Source organism: Doryrhamphus excisus, chromosome 1 (assembly GCF_030265055.1).
Source record: "Doryrhamphus excisus isolate RoL2022-K1 chromosome 1, RoL_Dexc_1.0, whole genome shotgun sequence".
NCBI classification, from domain to species: Eukaryota; Metazoa; Chordata; class Actinopteri; order Syngnathiformes; family Syngnathidae; genus Doryrhamphus; species Doryrhamphus excisus.
This window is the reverse complement of record NC_080466.1, coordinates 20,762,089-20,786,568: the sequence shown is the minus strand read 5'-3', so window position 1 is coordinate 20,786,568 and position 24,480 is coordinate 20,762,089. Positions and strand designations below refer to the sequence as shown.

General features: G+C 40.5%; 1 long non-coding RNA gene across 1 annotated transcript; it reads left to right on the top strand.

Moving 5' to 3' along the window:
- The first annotated feature begins 765 nt into the window (after positions 1–765).
- On the top strand, positions 766–22,531 carry LOC131122530 (uncharacterized). Its single transcript, XR_009128627.1, has 3 exons — positions 766–1,930; positions 8,299–8,484; positions 17,883–22,531. It is a non-coding gene; the product is annotated as an uncharacterized LOC131122530 (long non-coding RNA).
- Positions 22,532–24,480: the final 1,949 nt, after the last annotated feature.

Here is a 24,480-nt window from a genome sequence, read left to right as displayed (position 1 = left end):
CTACCACCACCATGTCAGACTGTAGGTACCTATTATATTGTGGGGCCAGCTATTTAAATCAAATCAACTTTATTTGTAGAGCACTTTTCCTGCAAGGACATGCAACACAAAGTGCTTTACAGAATTAAGCACAATTACCACAATTAAAAAGAAAACAATTACAAAGAAAGCCCATCCCTCCATACTAGACACGCACCCGCACACAACACACACAATCACACACAGTAGGGAGACAGTGGCATTAGACAGTAATGGCTGTTTGTTGACTCATTACGGTACAGTATATTGCTATGAACAAACATACTAAATACAGTACTTGTTCAACTGTGTCAGTTTAATGCTAATTAAATTAAATTGAAATAATAACAGTTTGTGAACACGACCTAACTTTTTTTTTGCTATATCATTAAACCTCCCTGTACACACCCTGGTCCACGTTAAAGAACTGACTGACATGATTTAGTTCAGTTAGACCTAGTTAACTAGTTCGGTTCTGAACAAGATGTCCAGCAACAGCTGATGGAACAACAAGCCGGGTATCGAGTTGGGTGGGAAGATTGGAATAAAGAGGTCCAAACTCACCGACAGGACACAAATACGAATGTGGTGACGAATATGATGACGCACATACGTCCATATGGTTGCAGAAGTATTCTATAATGTTGTTTATTACATTGAAATACCGTCTGGCTACTACTGTTAACTCGATGACAGCCGGCTACATTAGCATCAAGCTAGCTTCAATCATACTCATCACTTCCGTTACCATATTTCAAGATAATTTGACAGCACTTTCCAAGAACTACTGAGAAGTCGAGTCGTAACGCACTATTCGAAATATACCTAAGTGTATTTACCAAAAAAGTGTGTACAGATAAATACACTTTTACTTGAGCAATGAAGGGGGTCGAAGTGAGAAAAGGGCCAAGGTAATATCTACTTCCGGTACTAGTGTTCACATCTTTAGCTAGCTAACACCAGTTTCACAAAAAGTGAAATGTAACGTTATGGGTAGAATAAAATTGCAAAAGAAAACGAAAAAATGAAACAAAACGAGTATATCTTGACCAATAAATATTATGACAACCCAAAACACAATTTTAACCAACTCAAACAAGTCCACTTGTATGTCAGCTATGCAACAATGTATCTCTGCCACAAGGGGGCGCGGCGCGCTACCATGCTGCTGTCCAGGGGAGGGGACCGGGGCGAGATGAACCCACGATGAAGCCTTCAGAGCCGCTGTGACACAACGCGGGGAACACCTTGACAGAGCCAAGCGCGCTGCAAAGAAATGTGTGCACTTTTAAGAACACACATTTACTCCTTGTGGTGCATTTGATTAATTGGGAATATAGGACCACGCGTGCTGCAACCCCCACCGCCCCCACACTTCTCAAGACCGAGTCCTATAATTGGAGAGGAGCCAGTGACGCGCTGAAAATAACCAGGTTACCACTTATCCGCTTTGGGGAGGGCCCAGCAGCTCCATATATCAGCTCCGTCTTTTCCAGCTGTTTGGGAATATCCTCGCTGCAGCATGTAGCACCACTACCACCTCTAGGCTTTCTCCGTCTGCCTTCTGCCGGGTTGGATCATGCTGACGGTGGCCTGGGTGAGGGTGTGCACCCGGGATCTCTTAGTAGGTGTGGGGGCTTTTTTAAATTTTTTTTTTTAAAGAGAGGATGGAGGACACTGTTGCGTGTGGACAGTGGTGAGGGAAATATGCACAAGAAGCTTCGCCCTCCCCCACCCTAAAAAGGATAATGTTGCTTAATTCGGAATGTGATCAGATGTGACTTTGGGGGCGGCGGCAGAGGATGGACGGGGAAGTTTGAACTTGCAGATGACATCTTCTTGCAGAGAGCCAGACAAGCAGGCAGACACTACAAGGCTACCGTGGATGCTGCTGTTTGCCACCTGCATGCAGGTAACGCCATTGAGGCTTGACAGGGTATGTATCACTTGTGTAGAATTCTTGTTTGGAGGTAAGCTACACTTCCTTGAATGTAAGAGCACTGTTTATGTGTTAGGAGCTGGGTCTTTGCGGGCAAGGTGAGTCCTCCATCTATTCAACTGGCCTACAAAGTCCCAGTTTCTGGCTCATGTCAACAGCAAGATACAGGACACGTTTGCACAAATCCAAAATATGCTGATGGAAGATGTGATCAAAGTAGTAAAATAGTCTTTAAAAAAACTGTAAAACGGCACAGATTCACAACACACATCAATAAAAGTGGGTAGTATGCATGACTAAAACAAAAAATGCATTATGATTTTTCCAACTTATACAAAAACACTTCATTGGACAGGCATGTTGTACCTGACTACCTCCAAAATGGTGCTACTATCAAATTATAAGCAAGTGATGTCTCTGAATAAGGCGTTTATACAATTGACAACCCAGTAAGTCAATCAGTGTTGCCCAAAAGAAGGCTAAAGAAGCTAAACTTTTGTCATACATTCTTGTGGAAAAAACAAAAACAAACAGGTGAGAGCTGCTGTTTTTTTATGAGTAACACGTTTTTATTGTGGTTTTAAAGTGAGTGATGCTAAGTTTAGTAGAATTAAAAAGGAAGTGGGGGTCCAAAGTTTTGCCTAGAAAGCCTCCAAATTTTGCAAAAGCTCCATTACATCCAACAGGTGGAGAAGAAGTTGCGATGGAGGCCCGTTTCTATATCTGTCCTGACCCTGGCGTGCCGGACATACTTGACTAATGAATTTAGCATCCTGACACTAGATGCTTTATGTAATTAATAGAGGAGGCAAAAGGGGGGGGGTGGTTGGTGGGTAGTGCGTAATGGCATCTCCGTGCTGCAAGTGACACGTAGGTAAGACTTTTGCTAACGTGTGGTATTCTTATATAAAAAGAAAAAAAAAAAAGCTGCGGGATTATTAAAATTAAGGGTTGTGAAAACAGTTTGCAATTAAAAGCTTTGGGCTATTTATGGTAATATAATGTTTCTTTATAGTATAACTTTAGAGTGTAAAGAACCATATTTGGGAAGGTCATAGGAAACATGATTTCTCTCAGCCAATCAGTGAAGAAATTTAATGATCATAATGAGTAATAGTGATCTGTAATTAAAGTATCTTACACTGCTGTGGTACCACGGTTTTTGTTATTAATCCGGTCAGTTAAAAAGTGAATCGTACAAAACCAGATCGATTTCTCTTCTGAAAGAAATAATGTCAATTTAATTCATCCGTTCCGGACACAAATATGTAAACACAAAAGACATTTTACAGAAAACAACTATAGTTTTACATTTACCTTTACTCATGTTGTCTGAGTGGAGGAGGAGGAGGAGGGGAAGAGAGTGTTTGTCACCTTCCTTTATCAACTTTCTTTGGCCCCATGGTGGGTTATTTTGACACTGTATTCAATAATAAAAGCACAGGTGTGTGTCAGTTCGCAAAAAACTACAGAGTCAACCAGTGATGATGTCATAGAGTGCTGCTGGTGGGAGTTTTGAGCATGCTACCAGGGCCATTTTGTGATAAAGACACATTATGAACACATTTGGACTTAACTTGGTATTAACAACACAACCAGGCTGAGTCACCAACGTGTGGGATTCTTCATTGAACAGCAAACGATTCCGTGGTATGATACACGGTCAAACAGAAGTGCAATGTTACGATAACCTAGACCAGGGGTGGGCAAACTTTTTGACTCGCGGGCCGCATTGATTTAATAAAATTGACAGGGCGCCAGACTATATGTATATTTTACACATAACAGTCCACCTGGTATCTATTGTATCATGCAATCTGCTATTATTATTTATAATTTTATATTTATATTGAAATATTTTATATATTATTACTATTGCTATTATTGTTATTATTATTATTATTATTATTATTATTATTATTATTATTATTATTATTATTATTATTATTATTATGTGCTTGTGTCCATTTTTTCAGGAGCACTTTGTAAACAACAGACCACATCAAATAACAAAATTGATAAAAACCATCAAAAGGTTAGCTCAAGCTATGATGCCAGGTTGCATGTTGAGTTTAAATGAAATACGTTGGAAAGAACGGGCAGGCCGTATTCAAACACTTGGCGGGCCGGATGTGGCCCCCGGGCCGTAGTTTGCCCACCCCTGACCTAGACTGTGTATGAAAACAGAGATATCCTTTAGGGAATATTTGTCGCCGAAAACTGAACCCTACGAGAAAACCAGGGTGTACAAAAACCAAGGTACAACTGTAATATTATACATACACAACATTGCACATAACAAACTTTAATTTCAGCAAAATCGAGTGCCCAAACAAAGCATCCTACATCTTGTTGACTCACTGTCCGTGCATTTTTTAAATCGAGTCTAACTACCAAATAGCCAGCCATGGGGCCAGAAAAAAAGCTATGGTGGTGGGCTGCATGGGAGGTCGAACTGCCGCCACTGTGTCGTGCCGCTGCTGCGTCTGCAAATTTTTTCATTATGACAAATAACCAGCAGAACATGAACCGAGAACATTGCAAACCTTCTAATTTAATGGCAAAGTTGCCGAGAGCACTTAAGAGTCTCTAAAACAGGGGTCTCAAACTCAGTTTACTTGGGGGCCACTGGAGCTCGGGTCTGGGTGAGACTGGGCCGCATAAAAAAAAACGCATTTATTAAAAACAAAAAAATGTAAAAAACTTCGCTTTGGTTCCAATTTTCTACAATAAAAGCTCTGATAAAACATTCCACTGTTCTCAAATATCAAACTTTTTATTTTTCTACACAAAATAAGATGAAAAATAAATAAACAAATCAAGAATAAAGAAAATCAATCAGTAATAAATAAATATAATAATAATAATAAAACGGCAAATAATAAAAACTTAAGAAACCACATATAGTTGGTGGGTAGACAAATTATTTTTTTCAGATTAAAATGAACAAAGCATTATTAGAGCCCTGTAGACATGACAAAACACGACTATAGTCACATTTATACTCTTTTTATTTACAACATATTGCGCAACTGCAGGGTCTTGAGACACATGCTAACTCGCAAGCTAGAGAGCTAGCGACCTAAACGGTAGCCTTCAAGTTATTTCCTTTAATTATTTCCTATTTAGTTATTTCCTTAAATAGCCAAAAACTTACCACTTCCACACGGATAGGGAGGATAACTATTAACAGTTATTTAACCTTTAACATGAACATTAATCAAACGTAATAATTTTTTCTGGGTACATGATACCATACAGCATCCATATCAAACTTGCGCGGGCCACATTAAACTTTCATATCAAGGCGGGGGCCTCAAACTAGTGTCCTGCGGGCCACATTTGGCCCGCGGGCCGCGTGTTTGAGACCCCTGCTCTAAAATGACGAGCCTGACCTATATAGTACAATAGTACTACTATATGTGACGAGTACAGCAATACAAACGTGTTCTACTATTTGACACAAACCGAACCGACATCAATGTTATAATACAATAACAATGTGTGAAGTGCATCATTGGGTTGCCTCCTAAGGTGCGATGGCACAAACATAGAGGACAGATGAGACCAATTGGGTCAAAAGTGCAGCGTAAGTGAAGTGGGTCAGTGTGAGCGTGCTAAGGGAGGTCCCCCGCACTGGAACCAGCCTGTTTTGAACAAGAAGTGCGTCCATAGTGTACTCAATAAAATGACAAAAATATCATATGAAACAGAGTGAGCTCACATTGTTCAGAGCCATCTAGCTAACATCTTCATTTTCCTCCGACTGCTCCTGTCTCATATTCGTTGTAGACTTACTTTAAATAGACTCCCACACCCCCCCACCACCCCAACTCCCCAACCCCCAGGTTGTTTTCTGCCTAAGGCCGCCTCATTTGCTCCAACGCCTCGCAACAACCAAGTCACGTCCAGGAGAAGCGCTGAGATAAAAGCTTTGTTTAACTTTTCCCCGTGAAAGCTGAACTTCTAATGAACAGGCCAAGCGTTCCTTCCCTGAGACCCCCCCCCCCCCCTCCCCACCGCCCCCGTCCCCAACAGCGCTGCACACACCAATAAACCTCCACAAGATATACACAATTCGTAAATACCTCAAACGACATGACCAGGCTTACCTTAAAAGAGGTCAACATGCCGCGGCCGTGTCTTGCAGACACCAAACTTGTAAGGCCTCCCCCCTGAGGGGGCCGGGAAGTGTGGGGTAGTGTGATGGGAACACTCTAGTTAAGCCAGGCAGGGAGAGAAAAGGCAGCAAGAAAAGTGAGGGACTTTTAGGGGCAGCTGTGTTTTATTAACCCAGTCATAATGCCCCTAAAAATCCTTATTGCTCTTGCAATGGTCAACAAAAGCGTTCAACAACAACAACCTGTTGCTGCTACCACCATTCCGTGTAGCTTGGAAATGTTTCTACGAAACACAGACGACGCTCTGCCTGGCGGGAGGTTTGCTCTCCGACTTGCACAACATGTTTGCTGATGTTGATTAGCGAGGTGGAAAATGTTCACAACTCTTATCTGGGAGCCGCGCACTCGCAATGAAAAGCATCTCCCCAGCTAACAATCTCAGTGCTTGACACATGAATAACGCCGCTGTTGCTTATTTGAGTCTTACTCAGCCATGCAAATGTCTTCTTTGTCATGTGTTTGACTGAAAAAGACGAGGATAGGACAGGTCGAGGGGTAAATAATCACGGCTGGAGTGCTCGGTACAAGTCGGTTGGAATAGAAGGAGGCAGAGGGGAGTGCTAGGACTCATAAACAAGGAGACATCTTGACAGGCAGCAGACGAGCGTGCTGGCAGAGACAGGACAGCAGCTGTACAGAGACAGAAAATGGCAACCAAAGATGGAAAGGCATAAGGATTGCATGCTGGGCAGACTACAATCATGCTCCGCCATTGTACTTTTTCTTTGGTGCTCGGTCTGAATCAATCGCAATGGAACGTCAAAGATCGATTCAAGTCCTGTAGGCTTAGATTGACAGTTAGAAATGCACCAATCCGAATTTTTTTCCATTCCCGATCCGATACCGATACTTGAATTTAGGTATCTGCTGATCTGCTGAACCAAGTGGAACCAATATCAGCAAAGCGAGCTAGAATATCAGTGAACGCAGCTGACTCAACACACACAGCATGACCGGTGTGATGCGTTCGCAGCTTCACATAGTTAGACAACATAGAAATCATAACATTGCACATAACGTCCATGTCGCTAAATCATCATTATTGTTGATTTCATACGAGGCTGTAATGAGCTCCTCTTTACAGGCCGGTGTGATGTTGTCGTGACGCGGGAGTTTGTGTTAAGCGTTTGGGATGTCCAACTGTTTTGTGTGGACGTGAGCTTTCAAAACTTCACACCCACTGTAACGGCGTAAAATACGCTTTCACACAGCTATTACTACCTCTAAAGTCTGCCAATTAGTGGGTAAAAGGCACACCATTACTGGCTTTAACAGGCAGTGTGAAAAGGGCTTGTGTTTACCTCAGCAACGGAATTGTAATGCATGCTGACATTAGCAAAACATACAGCACAAACTCTGAACATTTTGTATATATTTTTTTTGTGGCACTTTCCTGTGACTGGCTGGTGACCAGTCAAGGGTGTACCCAAAGTCAGCTGGGATAGGCTCCAGCAGACCCTCTGCAACCTCCTGGTGAGGATAAGAAGTATAGAAAATGGATGGATGAATATACTTACGTATCTATTTTTTGGGTAGAAAAGGTTCATTCATTCATTCATTTTCTCCCGCTTATCCTCTGTCTTTGGGCGAGAGGCGGGGTACACCCTGGACTGCTCGCCAGCCAATCACAGGGCACATATAGACAAACAACCATTCACACTAACATTCATACCTATGGACAATTTGGAGTCGCCAATTAACCTAGCATGTTTTTGGAATGTGGGAGGAAACCGGAGTACCCGGAGAAAACCCACGCATGCACGGGGAGAACATACAAACTCCACACAGAGATGGCCGAGGGTGGAATTGAACTTGGGTCTCCTAGCTGTGAGGCCTACGCGCTGACCACTTGGACACAGCTTGGCAAAGCGTGCAGCTTGGCAAAGAACAAGCAAACTATAAATAAATAAATAATGACGCCACCAAATTTATTTAAACTTAAACAAGACATCCTTCAGAAATGGCAGAGGGTGGAATTGAACTCGGGTCTCCTAGCTGTGAGGGGTAGAAAAGGTTTTTAAAGTAAAATAAAAGTAGATAGATATTTAAAGCTTTGTCTTTAAATACAAAGCGTTGTGTTAGCATCAACATTTCAGCTGTATCTCATTGTGCCATTTACTCTATTTTTACCATTTTTGCTGTTTTTTTAAATTTCTGCAGTGATGCAATGACAAATGAGCCACGGTCTGCAGATGGCCCCTGGGACACATTTTGGATTTTCGTCGAGGCGGGGCTTCCGTTCTATGAGCGAACTACAACTCTTTTTGTCTTGCTGGCGTGAGCGAGCGATGGCGATTGAGGGCCTGCGTTACGACCGTCGGTCCTAAGGAGCAGCATATTTTGGAGGTGCACATCTTTCTTTTAAGCCTAACATTGAAACTTTTTTACAAAGTTTCACTCGATTCAGTTTTACCTTGAATCCTTGAGAAATGCTATTAAAAGCTATGCCTGTTTAAAGTAAAAAAAAAAAAAAGCACTATTGCAGAACACGAGGCGTGCTGCAGGCTGTTTAAGTTCTTCCTTTAGGAGAGCAGAATATTGTTGCGAAGTTTGAACATGGTATTTTTTATTGTCTATGGAGTAGTGGTGGATGATACTAGATTTTTTTTTTTTTATTTGATACTTATAGGTTATCACATGGTTTGTCTGGTATCAGGCCAGGTATCACGCCCCTTCGGTCTCATGCTGATACTGACACTTGGGGGCATGATACTGGGCCTGATACCAAACAAACCATGTGATGATCTTATTATCACATACTATTTAATCATGAGCTTATTATCACGTACTATTTAATCAAAAGACCATTTTGTTTCCAGAAAATTTTCAGTTAATAATTGCAAAAGAATGTCAGCAATAATATTTTATCAACAGTCTTATCTTATCAATGTCTGACAAAAAGTTCCATTAATCAAGTTTGGGTTTTTTGGTGACTGGAGAAGCACTAGGAATATTTATAGTGTGTGTTCACGCTTGTGCGCTGTTCTCTGATTGGTTGTTTCACGGGCACGATACCAGAGCAGCGAGCTCTGAGTGGACAGCTACGGGGGCTGATACTGGACATGGTTAAACTCTATATTTTATCAGTATCACTGCCCTGGGCTTTGACACATTATCATTTGGGCCTTTTCCCGTATCATTCATGTTGCGCTTTCTAGGGTACAGGGCCAATTAATACTGTAGGATGTGATAAAATACCTTTTTCTTTGTATCAATTTGGCACCACATTAACGTGTATATTTATAACATATTAAACTCAACAAAATATTCAGCCGATGTGCAATGTTGCCATATCAGTATCCGTATTGGACATAAGTGGTATGGGGACACCCCTGCTAGAAATGATCCTTGATTCCAAAGTGAGTCACCCGGTGATCATTTGCCAGTTTTAGAGTGAGAGCAACGTGAGTCCAAGACCGTTGGTAGACTGATTTGTGCAGCAGGACTGGGTGTGTTTTGGTGTGGTGATCTGTCATGGCTTTGGTGAATGAGTCATTAAAAGTTATTCTGTCCAACCCCCACCGCCACTTGAACGGCTCGATTATTTGGGGATTGGAAGAATCCACCGACAACAGAGAGAAGGAGCGAGGGAAAGTGAGGAGGATGACTCAGGGCCATGAAGCACATGGTTGATGGAGAAGGGAGGAAGGAATTACTCATCAGAGCATGTGGAATCTCATACGGCTATCACAGGACTGACCGTGTGTTTCCCCCATGGCGGCGTCTCAGCCGCCAACCAGTCCCTCCACCGTGTCATCTCTCTCCCAAATGAAGCAGTGAGCGAAGGTGTAGATTATCGTTGTAGGGCTTCCAGTTACACAGGGAGCATTCTATCTAGCTTCGTTGCTCCTATTTCACTCAGCTCCAGGCATCACACTTGTGATCCTTTGTACATAACTGACTTTTTATATCGTGATATCAAAAGCCAGTCACATTGTGACGCTCCCCCGAACCCCTTCAGGTCAAAGACAGTTTATTATATTATCTTCAAATATCGTTTCCCAGCTTAAGTGTGGTTGTAAATCAAAAGATGACGTGTATTTGCTGTATAAACATTGTGCAGACGGTCCCTGTCTGCTTGTATTTAGCTTTTGTTGCAAGTTGGTGCAGGTTGCTCTTCTCCTGCCGCTAATTAGGCAACACTGACAAAATATCTAAGCAAAGCAAGAACTGAAAGCCGCTTGATCAGAGCAACAAAACTTACTAGCCGAGTGTATGTCAGTGTAAATATGCAATTTGCAATTAGTGGAAAGCACGAGTTATGCGAAGAGGTTGTTGGGTGCGTAAGGGCAAACCTGGAAGAATCACTCGAAGCAAAAAACTACTGAAAAAAAACTACCCTGCTACAACCAGTGCATAATTTCACTGATTGTATTAGTCACGTTTCATACTTGACAAATTAATGACTAATAGTTTGACTAATAGTTTCATACTTTGCACTTTCCTTTGTTCTCTAAAGGATGTTTGTGCCACATATAAATGTGCCATCCATCCATATATTTTCTGTACCGCTTATCCTTATTAGGGTCGAGGGCATGCTGGAGCCTATCCCAGCTGTCTTCGTGCGAGAGGCGGGATACACCCTGGACTGGTGGCCAGCCAATCACAGGGCACATATAGACAAACAACCATTCACACTCACATTCATACCTATGGACAATTTGGAGTCGCCAATTAACCTAGCATGTTTTTGGAATGTGGGAGGAAACCGGAGTACCCGGAGAAAACCTATGCATGGGGAGAACATGCAAGCGGGGAATCGAACTCCGGTCTATAGGAATGTGCAACTTTCCAAATTGTATGCTGTTGACAGTATGAGGACATTTAATATTTTTTATTGCCTGTTGTTGAGATAACAACAACAGTATAACTAACCCAGTATTCGATTAATCCAAAACACTTGGAAAATAACTGTTAGTGGGCCCTTTTGGTCTCTTTCTTTGTCTTGGTGGGTGAAGGCGGGGCTGGTAGCATACACACAGAGTGAAGAAGAGTGTAAAGTTGTTGCAATTAAATGAGTACAATTCAATATATTGTCTTGTATCATGACACCCCTCATATATACATATGTGTTTATTTAGAGCAGTGTTTCTCAAATAGTGGGGCGAGCCCACTTTGCGGGACATGGTGAACTGTCGGCAGGGAGGACTTTCAATATTAGTGGAGACCTAATGTATGAATTAATAGAACTCAGCATGCAATTTGACTTGAATATATAAATATGCTTCTGTGATTCACTGCTCTCCATTTTTGAGTGTCAGTCTGTACAGTACAGATAAATAAATAGATACGATCAGTTTCACTATTTCAATTCGGGGGCCGGCCTGTACATGCATGTACAAGTCCGTGATATAGCATGGTGGACTGGCTCGCCAGGTGAAGGGACACACCCATAAGGTGAGTTTAACCCAGGTTGCCGTTGTCAAAGGGTGTAGGCTGACAGCTTACCAACACTCAGTAAACCACTTGAATCCAACGAGCAAATAATGCAAACAAAAGCTACAAGGTGAGGAAAGGTGGATTGGACCTTACACGGCGACTAGTATGAACATTCCTACCGGTTTCTCTGCTCTCTTCTGGTTTTTATGACTACTTCAAGTAAACACACAGGAGTGTATTGAACTGTCACATATCCATCCATTTTCGATGCCGCTTGTCGTCACCAGGGTTGTTCGTGCGGGTATGCTGGATCCTGGAGTAGTGATAAAAAAAATGGCCATCGCAGTACATGCTCATTTTAGGCCAAGCCTACACCTCCTGTGATGCAACACCCCCTAAATGTATACATGTATGATTTCATCTGCATTTGTCTGCATTACACATATCACTATATTGACAGTTACTATGGCTCCCATTATGTCATTGTATGGTCATATCACCTCGTACTTCGGTATGTGACAAAAATAAATAAATAAATAAGTAAAACTATATTAGGAAAGCAGGAAGTGAACAAATGTAACAGTTACTGATTGTAAAAGTACCAGATGGATGGGTAGGATTTAATAAGCTTTGCTTCTTCCTACTCCTTTTGGACATGTGGAACTGTGAACTGATTATGTGATGCATTCAATTGTAATCTGATGCATGTTCAAATGAAATAAAACCATTACCATTACCATAAATTATGGAAATTTGCTTAACACGTCTGGACTAATTTTCAGTAATTCTCCCGTGCCTTACAACCCCAAAAAATGCTCATCAGGCATAGTTAGATTTAGAAACATTTAAGCAATGTACAGTGGAACCTGAACACAATTCATTCTGTGTTGCTGGTTGACTTCCAAGTGGTTCTAATTTTAAAATGTTTCCCATAGGAAATGATTTAGTGAAGCAGGCTGACAATTTAGATGCATTTCACAAATACAGTATGTGGTCTTGCGGTGGCCACAACCGCCTCGAAGCCTTCATACACACAAACATACAACCACAATAATGAAGGATCCTGTATGGAATAACAGTCCATGAACTATATAAAAAATGATGCAGTTCTAAATATAATAATGTGCAGTATAAATTGCCGATGTCAGAAAGTGTTTTTTATTGTGGTTGCAGATTGAAATGGTGTCCAAGTGAGACTTGTTTACAGTATATTGGTTTACATTATCTATAGGACTTCTATACAATGGTTACCATCCGAGATCCCCGCTTTACACATACAGTAATAAGTTGTTACGTACTGTACATGAACGATGTGCATTGGTTGCCTGCTTTAGGATTGATTTTAAGATTTTATTGCAGGGCTCTACATTAAAAAACAAAATGACTTGCCCATAGGGAATCCTTAAGGTGAGAACTACTTGCCCGAACTTGCCCCATGTAAAATGAAAAGACTGCCATAATGATATCATGTAATTTTTTTATAGCATCACATGAGAATCTCAAATAAAGATGAAATGAGAGTACTACCATACTACCTTACACATAGTAGTCGTAGTAAGCAGTGATATTTATAAGTTGTGCACCACAATGAAATATTATTGAATAGACACATTTGTGTACTAGTAAAGTGTTTTTAATCCAGAAAAAATGCTCAATGGTCAAACAATAATTTGTGAAGCAAAGGTGAGAAAAATCCACAGAGAAATGGAAGCGCTAGATTTTGTAGCTTGTGCAAAATCAGCACTTGGTATTGGATCTAATGGGTGGTGTTTCATTGTGACCACTTCAAATTGTCACAGCAATGTGATTCACTCACCTGTGCCATCATTTAATTTGCTGCCGCTAATAAAATACTTGTTTAGGAGGCACTGGTTCATCACTTTTTGCTGTTTCCTTCAGAATTAGACGATGTTGGCAGCGACGCCATGATGGATGTTTTCGTAGTCAAACGATCGCTGATTGGTTGATCGCGAACAACGGGTGTGGGTAAAACGCGGACTGTGGACTACGGACCGCGGTCTAAATAAACGATTCTGATTGGTCCATTTCAAGATTTGCAAGGATTGGTTTGCAAATTACCACCGGAATTACGCAGTCCGTGTTTTACCAACACCCAATAAGAACCGCTTAAAAAAAAACTCTTGGCAGTATGGCATGCCAAAGTGCACTTGCCCGACGGGAATATCACTGATTGGATTTACTTGCCCCAATTTTGTTTTAACTTGCCCCGGGCCATCGGTACATCGTTATTGTCGAGCCCTGTATTGTTTGTTTTTAAGGCGTTGAATAGGCTGGCCCCCAAATACATCTCGGACCTCATCGAAATTTACTCTCCAGCGCGGTCACTTAGGTCCGAGGGCCAGCTTGTGTGCCCAAGACGAGACTTAGGGAGACCAAGCCGTTTGTGTGGAACTCTCTCCCCTCCAAAGTGAAAAAGGCCCCCCAACATTGAAAGTCTTAAAACCTTTTAACTCGGAGTGAGTCGTATGGTCCTGTGTCTTTTAGTTCTTTCTTTTTATATTAATTGGTTTTATTTTTTATACTTTGCTTTTTGTTTTTAATATTTTAATATCTATTTTTGGAACTTATTTTATCTTAACTTTTATTTTATTTTAACTTATCTTTGTAACTTTATTTATTGTATTTTATTTTTACTTTTTATTTTACTAGTCTGTGCAGCACTTTGGAAACTCTGTTTATAAAATGTGCTATATAAATAAAGTGGATTGGATGTGTTATTATGCTGTACATTTTATGTTTTATTACTACCTATTTATAAGTTATCACCAACTTAGGGTCAATTAAATTGGTTTTCTTTAAAAATAATATATACGTAATATATATAAATAATAGGGCGGCACGGCGGTCTAGTGGTTAGCGCGCAGACCTCACAGCTAGGAGACCAGGGTTCAATTCCACCCTCTGCCATCTCTGTGTGGAGTTTGCATGTTCTCCCCGTGCATGCGTGGGTTTTCGCCGGGTACTCCGGTTTCCTCCCACATTCCAAAAACATGCTAGGTTAATTGGCGACTCCAAATTGTCCATAGGTATGAATGTGAGTGTGAATGGTTGTTTGTCTATATGTGCCCTGTGATTGGCTGGCCACCAGTCCAGGGTGTACCCCGCCTCTCGCCGGAAGACAGCTGGGATAGGCTCCAGCACCCCCGCGACCCTCGTGAGGAAAAGCGGTAGAAAATGAATGAATGAATACATAAATAATAAAAAAAAAATTATAAAAATTATTTAAAAATTATATATATATAAAAAAATAATAAAGAAAAACACAAATGGGGAAAAAAATTGAGAGACTGTGAACGTTGAATTGCAAATAGGCGGAGATCTATTGTATTCGAAATGGGTTTGTCCTTGTGAAAAGTGGTTTTACCAGTGTAAACATCCACATAGCAGGCCCGGGGTGACGCGGTGCAGCTAAGTTTTGGTGTTTCAGTCTACATAAACATGTCATATGACCCTCAGCTATACGTGTAGCATGTCAGGCGTCAGGCCTTGTGTACACACAAACCTATAAGGAATGCCAGGCTGCTCTCGGCCATTGTGTCTTTCTGCACCGGTTGAGTTCAATCAGCAGTGCGCCTGATCCTCCTGTTTGTCTTAGTGATTATGTTTGCACTTCATATTTACTGTATCCACATTTGCATTGTGTGAAACTATTCCACTAATGTAGAACCTCCAAGTGGAGATGTGCTCCCCTTGCCTGAGTTTAAGTGCCTCCTTTCTTCTCCTGCTCTGCGTCCGCCAAGCATCCAACTGAGCCACTTTGCTTTCCAGTTGTTTTCCGGCAATTTGCGCTCGGCAACGCATATATTGGCACATCTCAACCTCCTCCTTTTGCATTGCAAAATCCATTGGAGGCTGAACTCCAACGTAGTTGCTATGTGTTGTGTAAGCGTGCAGCTCCATGGGGCGATTGGCAGATGTGTGTTCAGTGCCGCAGATACAGTCACGAGCTTGTGTACGGAGTCAGAAAAATGAAAGTGGGTGTTTGCTTTGGCAGCGAGATGCTTTGCCAAAAGAGGCCTGTCGGGCTGCCAAAGCTCGCCAAACAAACCCGAAGCAAGCGGTGAGTCTTTTATGCTTCCAGCCTCTTCACTGGCATGAAAAGGTGGCCATGTTGCTCCCATCACACAGAGAGGGCAGTTTGGGTCTCTGTTGCAAAAATACAAAAAAGACAGGCTTTTTTTTTCCCAGTAACATTGTAGCTAATCAAGGCTAGGACTGAACCCCATGGCTCACTTGAAGGCCCTCTAGTTCAGAGGGTCTTTGTGCCAACCTTGGCTCTGAAGATATTACTAAACAAAGGAAAAAAGGGAAAACCCATTTAAAGCAAACATCTTCTTCCACTGGAAGAATATGTGTTTCTCGCTTCTATTAAGGCTGTCAATGGAAGTTATTCAAGCCTCTTGGAAAACATCAGCTGCTTCGCTGCTTTGCTCGGCCTTGGGAGTTTGTATAATCACATTCAGTGGCTGCCGGGACAGTTGTGTTGTTGTACTTTTCATACTTTTGTCTTGTAGATTGACACAATCTGTGTAAACAGGAACTAATTGGTGTTGTGTATGTTTATGTGTTGGGATCTGCTTTGGGAAAACACAAATAGTAAGGATGTGCCATAATTGGCATAAAAATGAGATATCTGATCTGATTTCCGATTTCTTTCGCTGTCCTAACCCTCTGGAATTCTTTGCCCCATTCGATCCGTGCTTGCCCCGACCTTCCCAGTTTCAAAAAACAACTAAAAACCCACCTCTTTAAATCTGTTTTTAATGTCTAACTTTTTATACCTGACTGCTGTGCCCCGCTTTTACCCATGTTTTAGCTGTGTAGAAACCAATGAATGTTGAATTTTAATGTATCTTTTACTCTGTTTACTTGCTTTTATTCAATTCCATTTTTTCTGTAAAGAGTCTTTGAGTATTTTGAAAAGCGCTATACAAATAAAATGTATTATTATTATTATTATTATTATTATTATTATTATTATTATTATTATTATTATTATTCTGTCGCTGCTGGTTGTGTGTGGATGCACCATGCGATGCAGAACAATGAAGCTTGCATTGTTCTTTAATGGATGTTTGTGCCACATAGAAATGTGCAGCTTTACAAATTGATAATAAGAGGCCATGTTATATTTTAGAATTAGGACCGTCAAATGGTTACATTTTTTAAATCAGATTAATCGTGGTTTGTTAATTAATTAATTAATCACGATTAATCACCACCATACATTACGTCTGAAATACACCCATTTTACTGATAAATGACAGGGTAGGATTATATATACAGTATATGTATGTAATAACAGCACCAAATTAAGACATGGCACAAATGTCTGGAAATCTATTTAACTAACACTGCTTTCTTTAATAGCAGAATATTTGAGTCAGACTTCAACTGTGTTATTTTGAGCAATCGGGAGTTGCGTTCAAAGACACCGGTGTTCAAATCGCACTGCTGTTTATGTTTTCAGATCAGAATAAAGTTATAAAAGAACGTCAGAATATGTGACAGTGGGGATCTATGCTGGGCTACATGAGATTGGCTCTATGGGAACGGGATTACTCATTTAATTTAATTTACACTATGTTACCTTGAACTGCTCCTCAGGAGGCTACACTCTTCTGCACTCTGTGTGTATCCTACCACCCACGCTTTCACCCATCTAGACAAAAGGGCTCACTCCGTTCATGTCATTGTTCTATTGAACAAATACTCCAATGCTGAAAGCAATACACAGTGATCTCTCTTCCAGGAATACCGACATGCAGTATATTTAGACCAGTTGAATTTCATTCAGTGTGACTAAATAATTCATTATGGTCCCAGGTCTAGTAGCGTGACATTTTTTTCTCAGAGAAATGTTTGAATCTTGTGAGATCTTGTGACACCCCTAATATGGCAGAAATGTATTTGTTAAATGCATACAGTAGCATCACAGTTAATGAAGCATAATGTGTTCATTCATTACACGGGATGTGACCTGACTTTAGCATGAGGGAAGAGCGGCTGCCTAGTTAGCTTTCAGTAAGAAAGCCACTATCAAATATCTTTGAAATAGAGTTCATCTCTTCCAACGGCCACCATTGTAAAAAAAACATATTGACAATTTTTAAGTAACATGCAAGTTATTGTCTTGAATGTGTAAGAGCAAGTGTAAAAAGAAGTTAACCACTGTTGATAGTGAAACAATACAACGCTCTACCTTTGATAACAAATGACAATGTGTATGTAGCAACAACCAGCCTGTGTCGTATTGTTACACAGTTTGTGTGCCAAGACCCCGTCCTGCATGAATGCTACGCTAGTTTTTTGCCACTTTGCTCATCAAGCCTCTCTTTGTCCAGGTGATCCAGCCAGTCTGCCAACCCCTTTGGAGCCACACATTCCAAATACACAACTCTCAAGCTACTACGCAGCTCCATTTTACACGGATCGCACTTGTACTGCACAACTCTTACTAGTCACATACAGTAAGTGTAAAAAGAAGTTAATCCCTGTTAATGATTAAAAAAAAAACAACTTGTACAGTGGTGTGAATAAGTGTTTGCCCCCTCCCTGATTTCTTTTTTTTTTGCATATTTGTCACATATCATATTTTAAATAGACAATTACAGCACAATTGAACACAAAATGATGTTTTTAGATGAAACATTTCAATATTAAAGAAGAAACATTATCCAAATCTACATGTCCCTGTGTGGAAAAAGTGATTAATCTCGCATAAACCAAGTGAAATTGAGATCTATCAGTATGGCAAAAGGTTATAAAGACATTTCTAAAGCTTTGGGACTCCAGCAAAACACAATGAGAGCCATTATCCACAAAAGGTGAAAACATGGAACAGTGGTGAACCTTCCCGGGAGTGATTAGCCAACCAATATTACGCCAAGAGAGCAGTGATGACTCATCCACAAGGTCACAAAAGACCCCACAACAACATTCAAAGAACTGCAGGCCTCATTTGTCTCAGTTAGGGTCTGTGTTCATGACTCCAACATAAGACACTGGTCAAAAACAGCTTGCATAGCAAAGTACAAAAGACCAAAACTACTGCTGAACGCCCCCCCCCCCCCCAAAAAAAAACAAAACAGAAAACATACAGATAATCCCCAAAACCTTTGGGAAAAACCAAAGGTTGAAGGTGTGTGTCCCATTACATCTGGCGTAAAAGTAATGCCGCATTTCAGAGAAACATTATACCAATAGTAAATAGTAAAATATGGTGGTGGTAGTATGATGGTCTGGGGCTCATTGCAAGTTATAGCAAACACCAGATTGCAGTTCTTGCTGCCAAGAGTGGCCCAATCAATTTAGATTTTTCTTCTCCCGTAATAATAAAATGTTTAATTTAAAAACTGTATTTCAGGTTCAGTTGTGTTGTCGTTGTCTAGTACCTAAATTTGTGTGGCAAACATGCAAAAAAAATAAATATTTTTTTCACACCATTGTATGCTAATGCTGAAGTTTGTTTACTTCACATCAATTTTCATGTCTGTGTTCTCTTTACATCCCTTGTTGTGTCACAAAAATCCTTTACTGTGTGGATATCGAACCTGACTTTGGAGGCTTCAGTGTTGGACGAAAGCCACAGTATGCCAGTTTAAAGGGAAGCCATGTGCCTTCTTGGAAGCTCCTTCTCATTCTTGCAGCATAAGAACAACAACACAGACCGCACTTGACTCCAGGATCAACATTCTTTATTTATATATATATGTTGGCTTGCCAAATATTCAAATATAATTCCATGCTATTTATTCATGTTGACAGGGCTGCTGTGTTATTTCATGATGTCATACTTCATGGTAGTCATCATCAGCCTCTAAAGCCTCCTAACACTTTATACTTAGACTCAATATTTTGGGAAAAAATATCTTTATTTGCATAGTCAGACACCCAGAGTCAGAGGGCTTCAAAAGAATGAGCTGGTTTTGCTTTTTCTTGCTTTTTTTGGTGTCCAAACACAGCCTGAACAAGGGATGTTAGGAAAACCATGGGGAGAGACATATGAGTGGTTTATTGTTTTACAAGTAACACGTGATTCACTTCTTTTTACACTTGTACAACAGTTATGAATGAACTACTTTGTTTTTTTCTTCCAAAAATATGGAAAAATAAATTTTTATAGACAATAATAATAGTCTTAGATGCATAAAACAATGTGAAATAATAATAAATGACAAAGTTCTGGCCCTTGCAACTTTCTTTCTTTCTTGCAACAGTACATAGCAGTCAGACTGGTTTGTTGTACATAGGGACAAAATGATCGTGTTATTGTGTGTAGCTGCTCTATAGGAGTCCACAACTAAATACAAAAAATAAGCATAATAGATCCCCTTTAACATATTTCTACACTTGCATGACATTTCCTGTACAGGCATTATTGGGGAAAACACAAGTTCCACTGTAGTTTGCAGGGCTTAAAACATTTTCATTGTTGTTTTTTGACTTGTGGGCCTATGAAATGTTAATAAAGTTATACATAACTCAGCCGTATTGTAGTGATGTCTCAGTGTTGCTTATAGCCAGCAATCCTCCTGTGAGCTGACTGGTCAAATAGAGTATTGACTTTATTTATTTAAAACGTATGCAGAGCCTTGGCAAGGTGTGAGTGGAGTCATAAATACAAAACATAAGTAGAGAGATGATGATGATGATGATGGAGAATAACCTGTGCTCATCCTCCTCCAACGTCCATAGCAACCACTCTCATCATGAACCATCTAAAAGCAAGGAACCCTTCCACACAGTCGTCACAGTGTGCAATACTGTCTAATTGGTCGTGGATTAGAACTTAATGACAAAACCGGATTCACGCACGGCAGGCTTTTAAATGAAAATGTGTCAAGTCCCCCTCCCCATCTGGCTTTTTAAGCAGCCCTGACACCCCTGCCTGCGTGTCAATTACATCCACCATTTGAAACCTTACACCTAAACGTAACCACCGAGCACTTACAATGCGAAAATAACCGCTTGATTTATGGAGTCGCTTGAGACTTGCACTCAGCAGTTGGAAGCTCTGATTTAATTTTGGTACTGAATGGGACACGGATGATAAAAATGACAAATGGGTCTTTTTGGGGGGGTAAGAGATGTTACCTTTTGGCTGGGAATCATGGGAATTGAAGCACTGCCAGGCGACCACTTTCTATTTGGATATTATATATCATTATATATATATTTAGATATATTTGTAAGATAAAGTCCAAGAAGACACGTGATATGTCACAGTTCAAATTTCAATAGAATATCCCTGTCATGTGTTGTTTTGCCAACAGAGGCATTTCCTGCCAGAATGTATGATGTAGTACGTAGCACACCGGAATAACAACACTGGAATTCTCTATTTTAGCACATAAATAAGCAATTGCACTGAGAGTGGCAGCTTTAAATTAATGTATGAAGGAATTGTATAAAAAAATATTATAGATGTATTTTTTTTAAAAATACAATCGACCCCAGTTTACACTGGTTCCAGACCAGACTGATAAATGAATGTCCATAATATACAGTAGGATTCAATGTTAATAAATGGAACATTTTTTGATTGTTTGATTGTTTTTTATTGTTAATGACTTTCTAAATAAGTTTTTTAACATTATGATAGCCCTGTAGACATAAAATAACAAGCCTATAGACACTTTTACACTCAAACTATTGATTGTTTACAACATATTGCACAAGCCTTATGCTGCAGGGACTCGAGGTGGCCGCTAGTTAGCATGCTAGCTAGCAGTGCTAGCGAGCAAACAAGCTAGTCTCAAATTTATTTCATCAAAACTTAGAAGAATCAAAGAAGACAACAACTTATTTACTAATCATGCACCATAGTCAAAGACAAAACAGTGATCATTAACTATCATAATTATTATGTAATGTAAAATATAAAAATGTGATAAAGTGACGACTGAATATATATATATATATTTTTTTTAAATTACAATACAGTTTTTGTCATAGATTTCTTCGGACTTCTTTTTTCTGTCCGATTAAAAAAAAAAAAGAAAATTTTCGCTATTGGAAATAATGTAAATCCAATTTCCCAAAAAATAAATTTTATCGAGAATAAATTGTGTGAAATAATCATAAGTGACGAGCTCAAATGCACTAGTGTTTCTAACTTTCTTTATCAAATTGCTGGCATTCACAATTTTCTTTGGCCCCATGGCAGGTTATTTACTTATTTACTCATTCAGTAAAAAACACAGGCAGCAACATTTAGTGTGCTTTTTTTGGGCGCTTGAAGTTTGGAATATTTTGGAATATTGCAATATTGTACAAAAAACGTACAGAAGTGTACGAAAACCAGGGCAAAATTTTTGCTAACATTTTCCACAAAAACAGAAATACAAAAACCAAGGTTTGATTGTATATTTTTGTGAAACTACCTGCTGTTTTTTCTGAGGTGTTTATTTGACAAGATAGTTTCCAATCCAAATGATTTTGAATGTATTATTTTAATTTTGAATTACTACACATTGTTACTGTAACGCCAGGACAGAATAAAGGTAATGTCATGCCAGGATTTCATGTATTTACTGTATGTTGTTTATTTTGAATCCTGCATTGTTTTTTGTTGGTGAATGAAATAAATGTTTTAACAATGAAATCAATGTCAAAAATGTCATTTTGTCATGTCAGTGTCATATACAGTATTGCAATTCTGCTCATGACTATGAATTAATGAATAATACAAAACCACCCAAACTTTTTTTTTTTAAAGTTTGAAGTCAGTTCAGAGCCATAGGAGTCTCAAGTTGTAGAAGTGAAATGCTCCCATTCTATCGTCGAGTGTTTTGTTCCTTGTTGCCGCACGAGTGGCTTTGAAGTGGGTGTGAATGAGGTGAGATGCATGCTTAATAACTGGGAGTGCAAAAAAAAAAAAGTAGCTTGACTCGTTTGAGCAACACAAACGTTCACACAAAAGTCAACCTCACGCCGTGGGATTTGTTCAGAAGTGGGGTTAATACTAAAAAAAAAGTGTAAAATAGCTGGACGGACACATTTTTTGCTCATATCTGCTTAATCTCACATAGTTTGAGGAAGTCCACACAGTGTGTGTGTGTGTGTGTGTGTGTGTGGGCGGGGGGGGGTTATTTTGCTTCTTTAAACAGATGCACATGACTTGCCAGAGGGCCCATAACAAGTCCATATTAAATACGGACTTGACTTCTTGTCAGTGATACATGCAGAGCTGTATGGGATGGGCTCTAACTTTACTTTGATTTACAGCAGCAGGGTCATCGGTGGAAGTGGAGCTGGAGCCGAGTGGTGCAGACCCCCCTTCACCTCCCCACTGCCCTGCTCCTCTCCCTCACAGTTTATGCTTTCTTTTACTGTATATGGGTCACCAAGCTATTGTGTGACCATGCAGGTCAAAGTGCGGAAAGACATAACCCAAAGTCCCCCTCAAGTCCGAGTAGCAAGTTTCTTTCTACATCAAAAGGACTTCTTTCATGGCACGTTTTATAACAGATTATTTTACTTTGATGACCTTTGGTAAGGGGCGGCACGGCGGTCTGGTGGTTAGTGCGCAGACCTCACAGCTAGGAGACCAGGGTTCGGTCCCCGCCCTCGGCATCTCTTCTCCGGGTACTCCGGTTTCCTCCCACATTCCAAAAACATGCTAGGTTAATTGGCCACTCCAAATTGTCCATAGGTATGAATGCGAGTGAGAATGGTTGTTTGTCTATATGTGCCCTGTGATTGGCTGGCGACCAGTCCAGGGTGTACCCCGCCTCTCGCCCGAAGACAGCTGGGATAGGCTCCAGCACCCCCCGCGACCCTCGTGAGGAAAAAGCGGTAGAAAATGAATGAATGAATGAACCTTTGGTAAGCAATACACTTCCTGCCGAATGTTTTCTTTGTATTGAAATGATGTTTAATTTAATAATAAGTTGCTGTGTGATGATTTTAGTGTTCTAAGAATACGCAGTGGGGTGGCACGGCGGACGAGTGGTTAGTGCGCAGACCTCACAGCTAGGAGACCAGAGTTCAATTCCACCTTCGGCCATCTCTGTGTGGAGTTTGCATGTTCTCCCCGTGCATGCGTGGGTTTTCTCCGGGTACTCCGGTTTCCTCCCACATTCCAAAAACATGCTAGGTTAATTGGCGGCTCCAAATTGTCCATAGGTATGAATGTGAGTGTGAATGGTTGTTTGTCTATATGTGCCCTGTGATTGGCTGGCCACCAGTCCAGGGTGTACCCCGCCTCACGCCCGAAGACGGCTGGGATAGGCTCCAGCACTCCCCGCGACCCTCATGAGGAAAAAGCGGTAAAAAATGAATGAATGAATGCATTCAATAAAGTAATTTAATATAAATCATAATACCAGTGAAATTCAGTTTAGCCCCCTTGCTGTTCATTAGAGTAAATCAGGATTAAATTGAGCCTCATAAGAAGTTTTTCATGATCCACAGTCCAAGCAGGAAACGCTTCATTTAGCCCCAACGAGCTAACTACATAGGCTCTTACTGTGTTTCTTTCTGAGACACTATTTTATTGCTCTGAGCCTTTGTTTTGGGTCATTGTCATAGTGGAACACCTATCCACGAACCTTTATCGGCGTTCTGGCTGAGACCAGGACGGTTAATTTAGTCAGCACACAGAACACACTAAAAAATATGCATTGCGCTTGAACATTTATTTAACGCAGGGCATGCAGTGCTTACTGGGAGGAAGAAAGGAGACAGAAACTGGTCATCATTCTAACCCGGAATCTGTCTGTAGTGTCCCAAAAGAACCATAAACGCATGAATGATTTGTTTGAGTGTACCGTTTTTGCCTGTACGATAACCGAAACATATTTTTGGCAACCATGTGTTGGAGAACCGAGGTTCCACTGTATTGCGCCAGTAATGCTTTCACATCAAACTTTATGTTGATGATCTTGTAGCCCATTCCAATTTTGTGCAGGTCTACGATCTTGTCCCTGAGGTCGTTTG